This window comes from Podarcis pityusensis (assembly GCF_964106645.2).
Source record: "Podarcis pityusensis genome assembly, chromosome: 9".
NCBI classification, from domain to species: Eukaryota; Metazoa; Chordata; class Lepidosauria; order Squamata; family Lacertidae; genus Podarcis; species Podarcis pityusensis.
In genome coordinates, this window is record NC_138034.1 from 56094989 (window position 1) to 56107028 (window position 12040).

The 12040-nt window shown below is 41.4% G+C and overlaps 1 protein-coding gene across 4 annotated transcripts in view; it reads left to right on the forward strand.

The window, feature by feature from the left end:
- The first annotated feature begins 231 nt into the window (after nt 1-231).
- SLC39A8 (solute carrier family 39 member 8) overlaps nt 232-12040 on the forward strand; it is a 42822-nt gene continuing 31013 nt past the window's right edge. For 2 of the 4 annotated variants that reach the window (XM_081020332.1, XM_081020334.1), the window contains exon 1: nt 234-393. The gene's annotated coding sequence lies outside the window, so the exon portion shown is untranslated. Of the gene's footprint in view, nt 394-10110; nt 10402-12040 lie in introns of those variants that run through there. The other 2 variants (XR_013990310.1, XM_081020333.1) reach the window with 2 other exon arrangements.

Below are 12040 nucleotides of genomic sequence, written 5' to 3' on the forward strand. Positions count from 1 at the left end.
TAAGGGATGCTCCATTCTTGGTTTTTAGAGGAGCACATGCTGTTCTTCTGTTTGAGAAAGCAAGAACCCTGCAACAACCTGTGCTAGTGTTCAACTAGCTTCTTTTATCAGAGAAGTACATCGCTGCTATTATGCATGCCTTGTAGTTCTGGTTTTGCCAGCTCCTTAACAAGAGTCTCTAGTCCATGCATGCAAGCGTCATATGGTGTAATATCTTTGCTGTCAACCATTCCTTCTGCCATACATACCAGGGCAGGCAGATCAAGAGGCCAGGAGCTTTTGATGAAAAATAAGTGTGACAATTACAACAAAATGCTCACACTGCAGGACTAGAGAAATGCGCATCTTCTGCCTTGATTTCAACAGGTGCAGGTTTCCTCTCATCTGGAACAGGTACATCATCATCATCATCATCATCATCATCATCATTATTATTATTACCAAACCATTAAATGCTTGCAGTGGCGGACAAGCTTGAGCAATTGCTCTTCATCAGATTAATTAACTGAATTACAATACAGCCATTTTAAAATGCTATTTTATCAGTAGAAAACATTTCAAATTAAAAAACAAAAACCGTTCAAAGTATATATTTTATTTCTGCTATCAAGATGACCCCAAAGGATCAAAATTTACAATATGCACACAATACTATTTAAGAATTGTGAAATGTTTAACCAAGCTGGTATTTCCTTAAATTCTAAATTGAAAGTTTGTTAATCTGTAGATTTAATGCAGCATTTTTGTTGTCAGATAAGATTTCATATTGCTTGCCTTTTGTTATCATACTTGTTTTTATCTCATGTCAGCTACACTGATCTTGCTTTTTGGGAGAAAAGCGTACTACAGATAAAGAATGAAGACAATAATTTGCTGACATACACAAATCTTTGGGAGGTGTGTAATGGGATTTCCATTTATCCTGCACATGTAAAGCTCTCCCAAAGATACTGTCTTTTTATTTTCACATAAATGCTGTTTTGACTTCAGTGCACTGTTTTATGCTGTGAAAGTGTGTGTGTGTGTAAAGTTAAAAATAATAGCTGGCCAGTTATGTGTGTGGGATATATATATATATATAGAGAGAGAGAGAGAGAGAGACAGACAGACAGACAGACAGACAGACAGACAGACAGTAGTGGTTAAGAGCAGTGGACTCATAATCTGGTGAACTGGGTTCGATTCCCTGCTCCTCCACATGCAGCTGCTGGGTGACCTTAGGCTAGTCACTCTTCTCTGAAGTCTCTCAGCATCACTCACCTCACAGAGTGTTTGTTGTGGGGGAGGAAGGGAAAGGAGATTGTTAACCACTTTGAAATTACTTAGGGTAGTAAAAAAGCGGGATATCAAATTTAAACTCTTCTTCTTCTTCTTCTTCTTCTTCTTCTTCTTCTTCTTCTTCTTCTTCTTCTTCTGAACAGGGGTGTGTGAATGTTGCAGTTTCTGAATATGGAATAGACACAAGGAGTATTGCTTAAAAAATGCACATGCAGAACGTATTTGTGGTTCTCTGTGCATCTTTTCTAAAATTGCAAATGGATAGCTGTGTTTGCCTATTTTAGCAAAAGCAATTCAGAATCGTGTGACACCTTGGTGACTAATCCATTTACTGTGGATGAACTGTCATAGGTCAGAGTTCATGATGCATGAAGTGGTGCCTGAGTACAGAAAGAGAGAGAGAAAAGGAAAAAAGGCCATTTCACATAGGAAGGTCCAGAGTTCAAACACTGCAAGAGATAGCTGTAGCCGGGGCATCTTGGCTCGTTGCAGGTCACAAATGAATGCAGAATCCAATGGCACAAACAAGATGCAGTCAGTGTGGGCATGTGACTTAGTCCTAACTAACTGGCAGCTGTAGATAATAAACAGACATTGCAAAACCAAGTTCTTCTGAAGCATATTCTTTTGGGAAAGTGAAATATCCATCCCCTCCCCTTTCCCCATTGTTATTGCTCAAGAAATACGATGCAATAGTGAGCACAGTTGAAAACTCAGCACAACAAGTAGATTTATAAACTGACCGTCTATTGCACTAAAAACCAGCAAATCTGGCTTCCAGATGTTGGCCTAAGCTCTAGCCAAGATACCAATGTGTGAGGTGTACCATTTTAGACAGAAGGTAGGGCTACACACAATGGAATGCTCCACTATGGGGAAAAATAGAGATTCTGGCAACATAGAAACTGGCATATTATGGAGGAAGCTAGGCTAGCATCTTCTCTTCTGAAATCTAGTTTTCTATATGAATTGATATTTTTAAAGATGTGGTGGACTCTGCATTCAGTTGGGTGAGACAAAAGTGAGCACTCCAAAGGGATACAATTCAGGCACAGGTTTACCAGGTTTTTGATACAAGCATTCAGTGAGCGGGACCTCAGTCTAGTCAATGAATATCCACCCTCAGCTATAAAGATCTGCTGCATTTATTCAGAACAAAAGGCTAAACTAATTGTAAATAATGTGGTGACGGAAGAATTTAAGATAGAAAAAGGGACACAACAAGGCTGCCCAATTTCCCCATTGCTGTTTATATCAGTCCTGGAGGTTTTGCTGAATATGATTAGAAGGGACCAGTTGGTTAAAGGTATACAAGTCGGAGCTAAACAGTACAAATTGAGAGCATTTGCAGATGACTTAGTACTGACATTACAGGAGCCAGAATCTAGTACCAAAAGGGTTTTAGAACTGATTCAAGAATTTGGTCAGGTTGCTGGATTTAAACTGAATAAGTTAAAAACCAAGGTTTTAGAGAAAAACATAACACCGATTGAAAAAGAGAGGTTTCAGAATGAAACAGGTTTAACAGTGGTTAAGAAAGTGAAATACCTGGGGATTAATATGATAGCAAAAAATGGGAACCTATTTAAAGACAACTATGAAAAATGCTGGGCTGAAGTGAAAAAAGATTTAGAAATTTGGTCAAATTTGAAGCTTTCACTGCTGGGTCGTATTGCTGCGATAAAAATGAATGTATTGCCTAGAATGTTGTTTTTGTTTCAAACTTTGCAAATTGTGGACAAAATGGATTGCTTCAGGAAGTGGCAGAGAGACATCTCTAGATTTGTCTGGCAGGGCAAGAAGCCCTGAATAAAATTTAAGATATTAACTGATGCAAAGGAAAGGGGTGGATTTGCCCTGCCAGACTTTAAACTTTACTATGAATTAGCAGCTTTTTGCTGGTTGAAAGAATGGCTGCTTCTTGAAAACACTGACATTTTGGACCTAGAAGGTTTTAATAACGTATTTGGATGGCATGCATACCTGTGGTATGATAAGGTCAAAGCATATAAAGCATTTAAAAACCATATTGTCAGGAAAGCATTATTTAATGTTTGGATAAGATATAAGGACTTATTGGAAAATAAAACCCCAAGGTGGCTATCACCGATGGAAGCGAAAGCTCTGAAAAAGCTCAATATGGAGGCCAAATGGCCGAAATATTGGGAAATTTTGGAACAAGATGGAGATAGACTGAAATTGCAGAGTTTTGAGAAATTAAAAAACAAAGTGCGAGACTGGCTTCATTATTATCAGATAATGGAGGCATATAATTTGGACAAGAAAATTGGTTTCCAGGTGGAAAAATCAAAATTAGAAACAGAACTTTTAGAACCCAAAACTAAGATTTTGTCAAAGATGTATAACTTGCTGTTGAAATGGAATACTCAGGATGAAACGGTGAAATCTGCTATGATCAAATCGGCACAAGATGTTGGACATAACATAATGATGGCTGACTGGGAACAGTTATGGACCACAGGTATGAAGTTTACGGCATGTAATGCCTTAAGAGAGAATATTATGAAAATGATATACAGGTGGTACATGACCCCAGTCAAGCTTGCAAAAATTTATCATTTGCCCGATAACAAATGTTGGAAATGTAAAGAAACTGAAGGTACATTCTTTCACCTTTGGTGGACGTGCCCAAGGATTAAGGCTTTCTGGGAGATGATATATAATGAATTGAAAAAGGTATTTAAATATACCTTCTTGAAGAAACCAGAGGCCTTTCTCCTGGGCATAGTCGGTCAATTGGTGCCAAAGAAGGACAGAACTTTTTTTATGTATGCCACAACAGCAGCAAGAATACTCATCGCAAAGTATTGGAAGACACAAGATCTACCCACTCTGGAAGAATGGCAGATGAAGGTGATGGACTATATGGAACTGGTGGAAATGACTGGCAGAATCCGAGACCAGGGAGAAGAGTCGGTGGAAGAAGATTGGAAGAAATTTAAGGACTATTTACAGAAATATTGTAAAATTAATGAATGTTAGAATGATGTTGGATAGAAATTAAGTGGTTTTCAGCTGTAATACTATAAGGGAATATGAAAAATGGATTATTAATAGGTAAAAATTTAACGTTACAATATTTTAAGATTAAAGATTAGGATAAACAAAGAGGGTAAGGATTTGCTGAACCAACAAACTGAACTGGAATACAAAAAAGGGAGGTGTGAGGAGGTCCGGGAAATAAGCTAATGAAAAATAAGTAATGGAAAGATTGAGTTGTTTTTAGCCATTTTTATTTTTGTACTTTTTTCTTTTTTTGTTTTTGTTTTGTAACATTTTGAAAATCTTAATAAATATCTTTTTTTTTAAAAAAAAGATCTGCTGCATTTTCCAGGACACTGCTGAGACAACTTTCATGTCTTGCCTCAGCTGCAGGATGACTAACCATGGTCCTGAAAACCACACCTTGGTCCCTCTCCAAGGTGCTGATCCTACCTTGAGTTTCCTCCCTTTCTGTCTGGTGCAAACTACTTACCTCCCCTTGCTTGGGTGATCATCTATCCTTAGTAGTGCACATCCCCATGGATCTGGACAAAGAGACTGAAGTTAGAAATAAATTAGGTTCCCAAATTTATTTTTTCTATTGGGAGACACTTCTAAGTTCTTACTCACTTTTCAAAATACAAGTATTTCTCCAGCTACACACATATAAACCTAGAACATTTTAAAACAACTATCAAAATTCACAATGCTAGAACATAAAGAAAAGGTCAACCATTTACTCTTAAGCCAGAAATTTTATTTAAAAAATGTAAAACAAAACACAGTAAAGGAACAATTAATTAAAAGCAGACCAAAATAATACCAATGATGAAAAGTCTTCAGGCCCCACCTAACAGAGAACAAAGGGGAAGCCAAGTGTCCCTGTTGGAGGAGAGTTTTCCATAAATGTTTGATATGACAATGTTTGAGTCCAACAAATTTATTCTAATGTCCTTGAGGCTGGAGCATGCTCATTAATTAATTCTCATTTATTACTGGAGATATTTTGGACCAGTTTCCATGAACCCTGCTCCAGAAACGTGACTTCATGTGTTTTTGAATGCACCTGTTAAGCATTTTCTATTGTAAATGATTGATAGGGAGACGGAAGGGATTAGAATGTGGTAACGTGTTTTGATGGTGTTGGTAGTGATGGGGAAGGCAAAGCTCAAACCTGCTCATTTTCAATCCACCCTAAGTCCCTTTGAAATTTATCACACCAAGTCAATGTGCAATCGTCATGTCCAGGAACATGACTCTCTATCAGAAGACTTGGAGAGCTAGTTTTATGATACAGATCAGAATGAGTTCTTGAAATAACTACGTACATTGGGGGTTCATGTCCACTGTGCAGTGAACAATGGGAGAATCATTCAGGTTGTGGTGCTCCACCTGTGAAATCACCTATCCTATGATATCAAGCAGGCACCTGAACCCCTCAGACTGATTACTCTCCCCAAATCAGGAAGACATCCTTTTGCAAGAATATCTGATGCCAGGTGATTGACATGTGGGGGACCACTTGGATCCAGCCTATTGGTTGGATCTACTTTCCCAACCCTGCTCCCAAGTAGATCCTTGCTGTTGAAGAGATCCTGGTGACAGAGCCTTCTGACACCCAAATCTGCCGGAGAGTTTTGTAGTTCTCTGTTTCTTTTTCCTTTGGAGTCCAATGTCTGGGACGTTTGTCAATGTCCAGAGATCGTATACTCATGGGGGTGGTATATGATAGATAGAAGACCGTCGGTGAGAGACAGGGAAATGTTGGTCTCCCAGGGTGAGAGGCTGGAAGGGGAAATGAAAGATGCCAGGTGAGAGCTGGGTGCTATCTTCTGTGGCTGGTGAGGACTAAGAATTACTTTTAAGAGAGGACTCCATTTTCTACTTATTTGTATTTTCTGTAGCCACTATTTTATTGTATTATTAAAAAAATAATAAAAATCCCATTACACAGAAAGCTTTGTAGTTCTATAGTAGGGTTTCTTAAACTTTCCATCAAGCTGAAACAGAAATATTGGACTGGATGTTTAATTCATAGTTCTGTCTAATGCAACTGGATAAATTTTGCTAACAGTGCTGCCATTTTTCAAAGACTAAGAGGACATACCAAATCAGGAACGTAGACAAGGATGCTATTGTCTCTCTTAAAACCAGAATGGACTCCAGAATCTGCTCACATATAAGGCCACTGCCATCTATTGACTAAGCTATATAATGGCAGTATCCACATATCATCTCGCACATGCTTTGCTTTTTGCTTTTTTTGTTTTTAAAAGAGGCAGCAAGTAAACCAGGGCCACTGAAACATTTTTACTCACTCATCTCTAAATCTCAAAAAATTCTGAACAATTTTCCTCTGTTCAAAGCCTTTCTGTAATATCTTGTGGCAAAGCATTCTTCAGCCTAATCCAGCCCTCTATTAGCACAAATGCTTCTGGTTAATAAGTGCTCACTCCAGCAAAACAAAAATGCCTTTCAATGCCAGGAAAGGAGAAGGAGTAACGAACACATGCTGGAGTTGGCAGCTACAAAACAACAAGCACTGTCAAAATAATAAATCAAGGGGCCTGAAATAGGAACTCTGCTCTGATAATGTGACTATCTATTCATCAGCACCCCACCCCAAAGAGGCCTCCCACAATCTGATATTCTCTACTCATTGCAACTATGCCTAACTGCAGACACATAATTCAGGAAGTTATGAGGAACCTTTTTTCATCTTGAGGGTCAAAGTCCCTTAGGTGCAACCTTCTGGGGGTCTGCATACCTCTGGTAGGAGCAGCCAGAGGCAAAAGTGGGAAGGGTAATGGGTGTGACTCTTTACCTTTGTATAAACTACATTCCAGCCACAGAAGAACCAGGGTCCTACACACACACACACACACACACACACACACACACACACACTATTCCAGCAAGCAAGAGGTGGGTGCATTGGCTAACTTAGTTAGATGGGACCATTGCAGAGCCTGGGAGTGCTATGGGCATATTTACTGCTGGGAAGATGTTAAAATGTGCAATACTTAATGCTCGTCACATGGGACTGCTGCATAGAAATCTGGACTTTCCTGTTTCTAGCCCTGGCAAACAATATTCTGGCAAGCCTAATACTGGCTCTAACACTAGGCCTGTATACTGTTATGGAATGATACAGGTTTAAATCTCAGTAGACTCAGAAATATTTGCCTCGATGGCCCACAAAGCATTGAAGCTCAAGTTATAATTAACCTTTCTAGGTAGCCCCAACTAACAGAGTGACTTCACATATAAAATACTGGTTTCCCCATAGAAGACCCTAGTCCCAACAACGCATAGATCTCGCATTTGTGAACTCAAAGTGGCTCATTCCATAGTATCCAGATGTTGATGGTGACCCCCAAACTCACATTGCTTGTGGCAAACTCATGTTGGTCAAGAAAGCAGTGAATCAGCCTTGTGGAATGCCAGTCTCACTTGTCCCAAGAAACATTGTTTACATTCACTGTAGACTTCACCAGGAAAAGGGGAACTCCCCTGATAATTTATGCTGGGCATGCCCATCATTAAAATGCTCTTTGGTTAGTGGAATGATCATATAAACTGCTTGTGCAACAGGCGACTAAACCTACATGACCCCCTAGATCTTATTTCCCATTCTCTCCTTTTCAAATAACATACAGCTTAATAAAAAACAAACTTAACCATTAGGGAGAGAGGAGGGAGAGCATCCATCCTTGAGGTTAAACTTTGGCTAGCCCCCAAAATGGAGAAGGATTTTCATTCTGCAGCGGATTGGAAAGAGAAAATAATTCCCCCTGGAATTGCCGAAGAATTGAACGTTTCAGCATTATGCAAATACAGGCCGCACATCTAAAACCAGCAAATAGCCTTGTTTATTTAATGAAACTCAAAAACAGCTTTCAGAGTCAGTTGCTGACCAAATGTGGGATAGTGAAAGTTATCTGTTAGGGAAATAATAGCAGTTTTTATTCAGGATTACTGAATGATCCAGTTCATATGCAGAAAATGAGAGGGGTTCACATGCTCCCTTACCTTGGCGAAGTCCAGTCTCCCAACATGTTGACAAGTGGACCCGCAATGTCAAAGTATTTATAACTGAATCAGTGTGTTCCTGCAGTGTCAAGAGTATCCCACTATGCAGCAGAGTTGCAGGTCAGTTCAGTTTACCTAGTGAACCAAAGGAGGGTTTTTTAAAAACCATTTACAACAACAATTCATTAATGCAGCATGATGTGAGCACAATGAGACCATGAAACCTGATCCTGATAACCTTGTGCAGCAATGCAAGAGGTGAAGCTTTTCCTGTCTTTTTATCTCCTTGCATGTAAGGTCAGCTACATTTTTGCATGCCTGGTTACTGTTAAAGGGCACAGGAATAAGTGAGACAAACGGTATCAACCCCAATGCAAGGGGATCATTTCGGTACCATGCATTGGAAGGAATGAAGAATCCAGTGCCTCTGGATGTTGTTGGACCACAACTCCCATCATCCCTGATCATTGCCTGTGATGGATATGGCTGATGGGAGTTGGAGTCCATCTGGAAGGCCACAGGATCCTCATCCCTGGTGCATGCCAACCCTATGCCATGTTACTTGGCACGCCTGGAAATGATCCCCAACAGGAGTGACAGTGGGAAGGACTACAAAAAGTGTGGTCTCTAGCGTGTCACAGATCCACCCCTTGTGCTGAATGGGTGTGTATAGCATTTAGCACATGCCAGTTTGTCTCTGAGGTTGCTTCACCACTTCTCTAGCTCTACTCAACCCATAACCTTGCTCAATCCATGTGCAGCTGCAATAGCTGGATTCATACAAAGTGCTCCTTCCTTGATTGAGATGAGGCTGAAAATCACCATGCAATGGTAGGCTCTGCCCTGATAGCATATCAGATCATTTCCAAGAATTGTGAAGGTAATGTCCAGAAAAATCAGTCCTACCAGGGGTGCCAAATTGAATAAAATATTGTGGGTAGGCTAGGTAAGACCCCACATTGACCACAAGACACAAACACCATTTGAATGGCAATGCTCATCAACTTTGTGGGAGCCCAGTGCCCTCAAATATTTTATTAGGGGGACTGAAGGGACCTCAGCCCCTAGGAGTTGACTCCTATGAGTCCTACAGTGCAAGAGATCTGCCTGTTTTCATAGTTTTTCCCACAGGCTGACCCTCCGCCTTCCAGCAGCAAACTCACTAGGCCCTGGAAACAGCTGCATGGGGAATTATACATTGCACAAAAAGACATATAAGGAAGCTCTGTGTCTGGAACCCGTAAGTGGGCTTGCAGTGGGTGGCAGGTGGGGGAAAAAGATTAAGGACATAAGGAGAGCCTGCTGGGTCTGGGTTCCAACCAGTGATCAGCCAGATGGATCTGGGAAGGCCAGAAGCAGGAGCACCATTGATGCTTGGCCAGTGTGTTAAACCCACATACTTTTCACAAAAACTACAGCGGCTGCAGTTTCCTCCATGCAGATTCTCTCTTTTAAACGACTGGTTCAAGAATGATCTAAGGGCAGCTCATTGAAACAAGGGAGAAGGGCATTTGCAGAGCTGCTGGCAGCTCAGCTGGTCTCTCAAATAATGAGCACTTCTGTAGTGCAGTTCTTTGGCAAGCCTCTCGCTCTGCCATTCCACCCCTTGATCCCCACCTTCATTCTCCAGGAACAGCTCAAAACAGGAACCTATCTATGTATAGAGGGACAGGTTCAGGGAAGCAAGGAATAAAGGACAGCATGTCCCCGGTGTTGTGTTGAAATGCGTTCCATATCCCTGCTTAGTCAGAAGGAATATTAGCTATTTCCCAACAGAGGCTGAAAGGCAGATCCACGTGTACTGCTTACTTTGCAGTATGAGGAACTGGAGCAGCTGAATTGGCGGCAGGAATTTGTTTCTCTACCCAATTCGTTTTGGCTCTGTCTTTTGGAGGAAAGGAAGGCTAAAACCACCGCTGGGAGGGGCCAGCCGTGGTTGGCTTTTGACCCGAGCAGTTGCACATGGCCGAGGCTATCTGGCAGTGCACAGTGACTGAACTGCAACCTGTGTCCCTCCTCAAAGCTTTATCTGTGTAAGAAGCATTGGCTATTCTGAAGGACCGCAGAAATAATCAGCGGCAGCAAGAGGTAAGCAGAGAAGCAGGGCATGCTTCCCCCCCAACCCACCCCCAGCATATGAAAACAAGATAGTGGGAGAACGTATTGTGAAAGGCAGTGTGAAACAAGACAAGCATGGGCAAATAGTTTGTGAAAGAGTAGTGGCTACCGGAATGGAGCAATAGGATGTGCAAATGTGTGAGGCTATTCTCAGGATTCCCCTTTGGTAAATACCTTGCATGTGACAAGCTTCTGTTTGACCCTTCCAGGTGAGAAGCTATTGAGTAACCTGAGATATAGGAGCACGCGGGATTTCCCCAACTGATTGGTAGGAAGAACAGCTTGATAAGGAAAAAGAAATACTAGATGATGCACCATCACTTTTGCTGGCAATGGTCCTGTCCTAGCTGAATTTCTGCCTGTTGTGTAGCTGCTAACAAGGCAGGCAGAAACCTTGCCAGGGAAAGGGGAGTGATCCATGGTGGTCTGGAGAAACTTAGTTGGTAGAACACGAGACTCTTAATCTCAAGGTTGTGGGTTCAAGCCCCATGTTGGACAAAAGATTCTTGCATTGCAGGGGGCTTCAACCAGATGTTCCTTGTGGTCTCTTCCAACTTTCCGATTCTATGATATAGTCTGAGATCACGACTGCAGCATAATCCTATGCGTATTTACTCACCGTGTCTCGCTTTAGCACTAAAACAAAGCGACAGAGAGCAATGCTTGTAAAGGTGGGCACATGAAACGACATGGGTGAGTTTCTGAATGCTGACACAGCCTGTTTACCCAAGATGGGGCTGTGTGTACTGTGCAACAATAACGGATTGGGGGCATCTCTCATGTTGACAACTGGGACATAGGCTGCATACGGCCGCTGTGAAATTTGTAGGGATCAGCACACCTGGAATAAAGCAAAACAAAACATCCACACATCCATGCCCTAATGACATTATTTAGAAAGTTGATAAACCCGGCCGCAGCGAGATCAGCAATGACCCTGCTGTTTTCCTGGGCAAATCTCTCATATCTGCATGCTCAGATGTTGACATTTCTGAGCCACAGCCAAGCCCTAGCAAACTATTGTTTACCATCTGAAATTGCAAAGCGCATGCTGTGCCCCCTCTCCCTTGTTAACTCTTCGGTGTGTTTCACATTTCTGAAAAGGAAAGTTTTTCTGCAGCCAGTTAGTGCTTCAGCAAGCAAGGATAGTGGCTGGACTGGAATTCTCCCCCTTGAAAGTACAGTAATTTAGAATTGCTTGCGTGAGAAAGAGAAGAGATAAAGGGATGGTTTAAAGCAGAAGTGGGGAACTTCAGACTCGGGGTTCAAATGTGACCCTTTGTTCCCTGGTCACATCCATGACAGGCCCTATCTCATGCTTTATTTATTTAGATTTATACACTGCTTGATTGCAAAAAATATCACTTCAAAGTGGTTTACAAAACACAAAACAGTAACTGATCGAGGAACCGGAGCACCTTCTCTGTGAACAAGGGCAAACAGAATTGGCTGGCACGACAATTCAAGACAGACAAAAAAATAAAGCACTCACAGGAAATAATAGTGCTGCTTTATTCTTCACTGGGATGGCCACATCTGGACCCCATTTTAAGACTAAGACTGACAAATGGGAGTGGGTTCAAAGGTGGGAGATCATGATGGTGAGGGA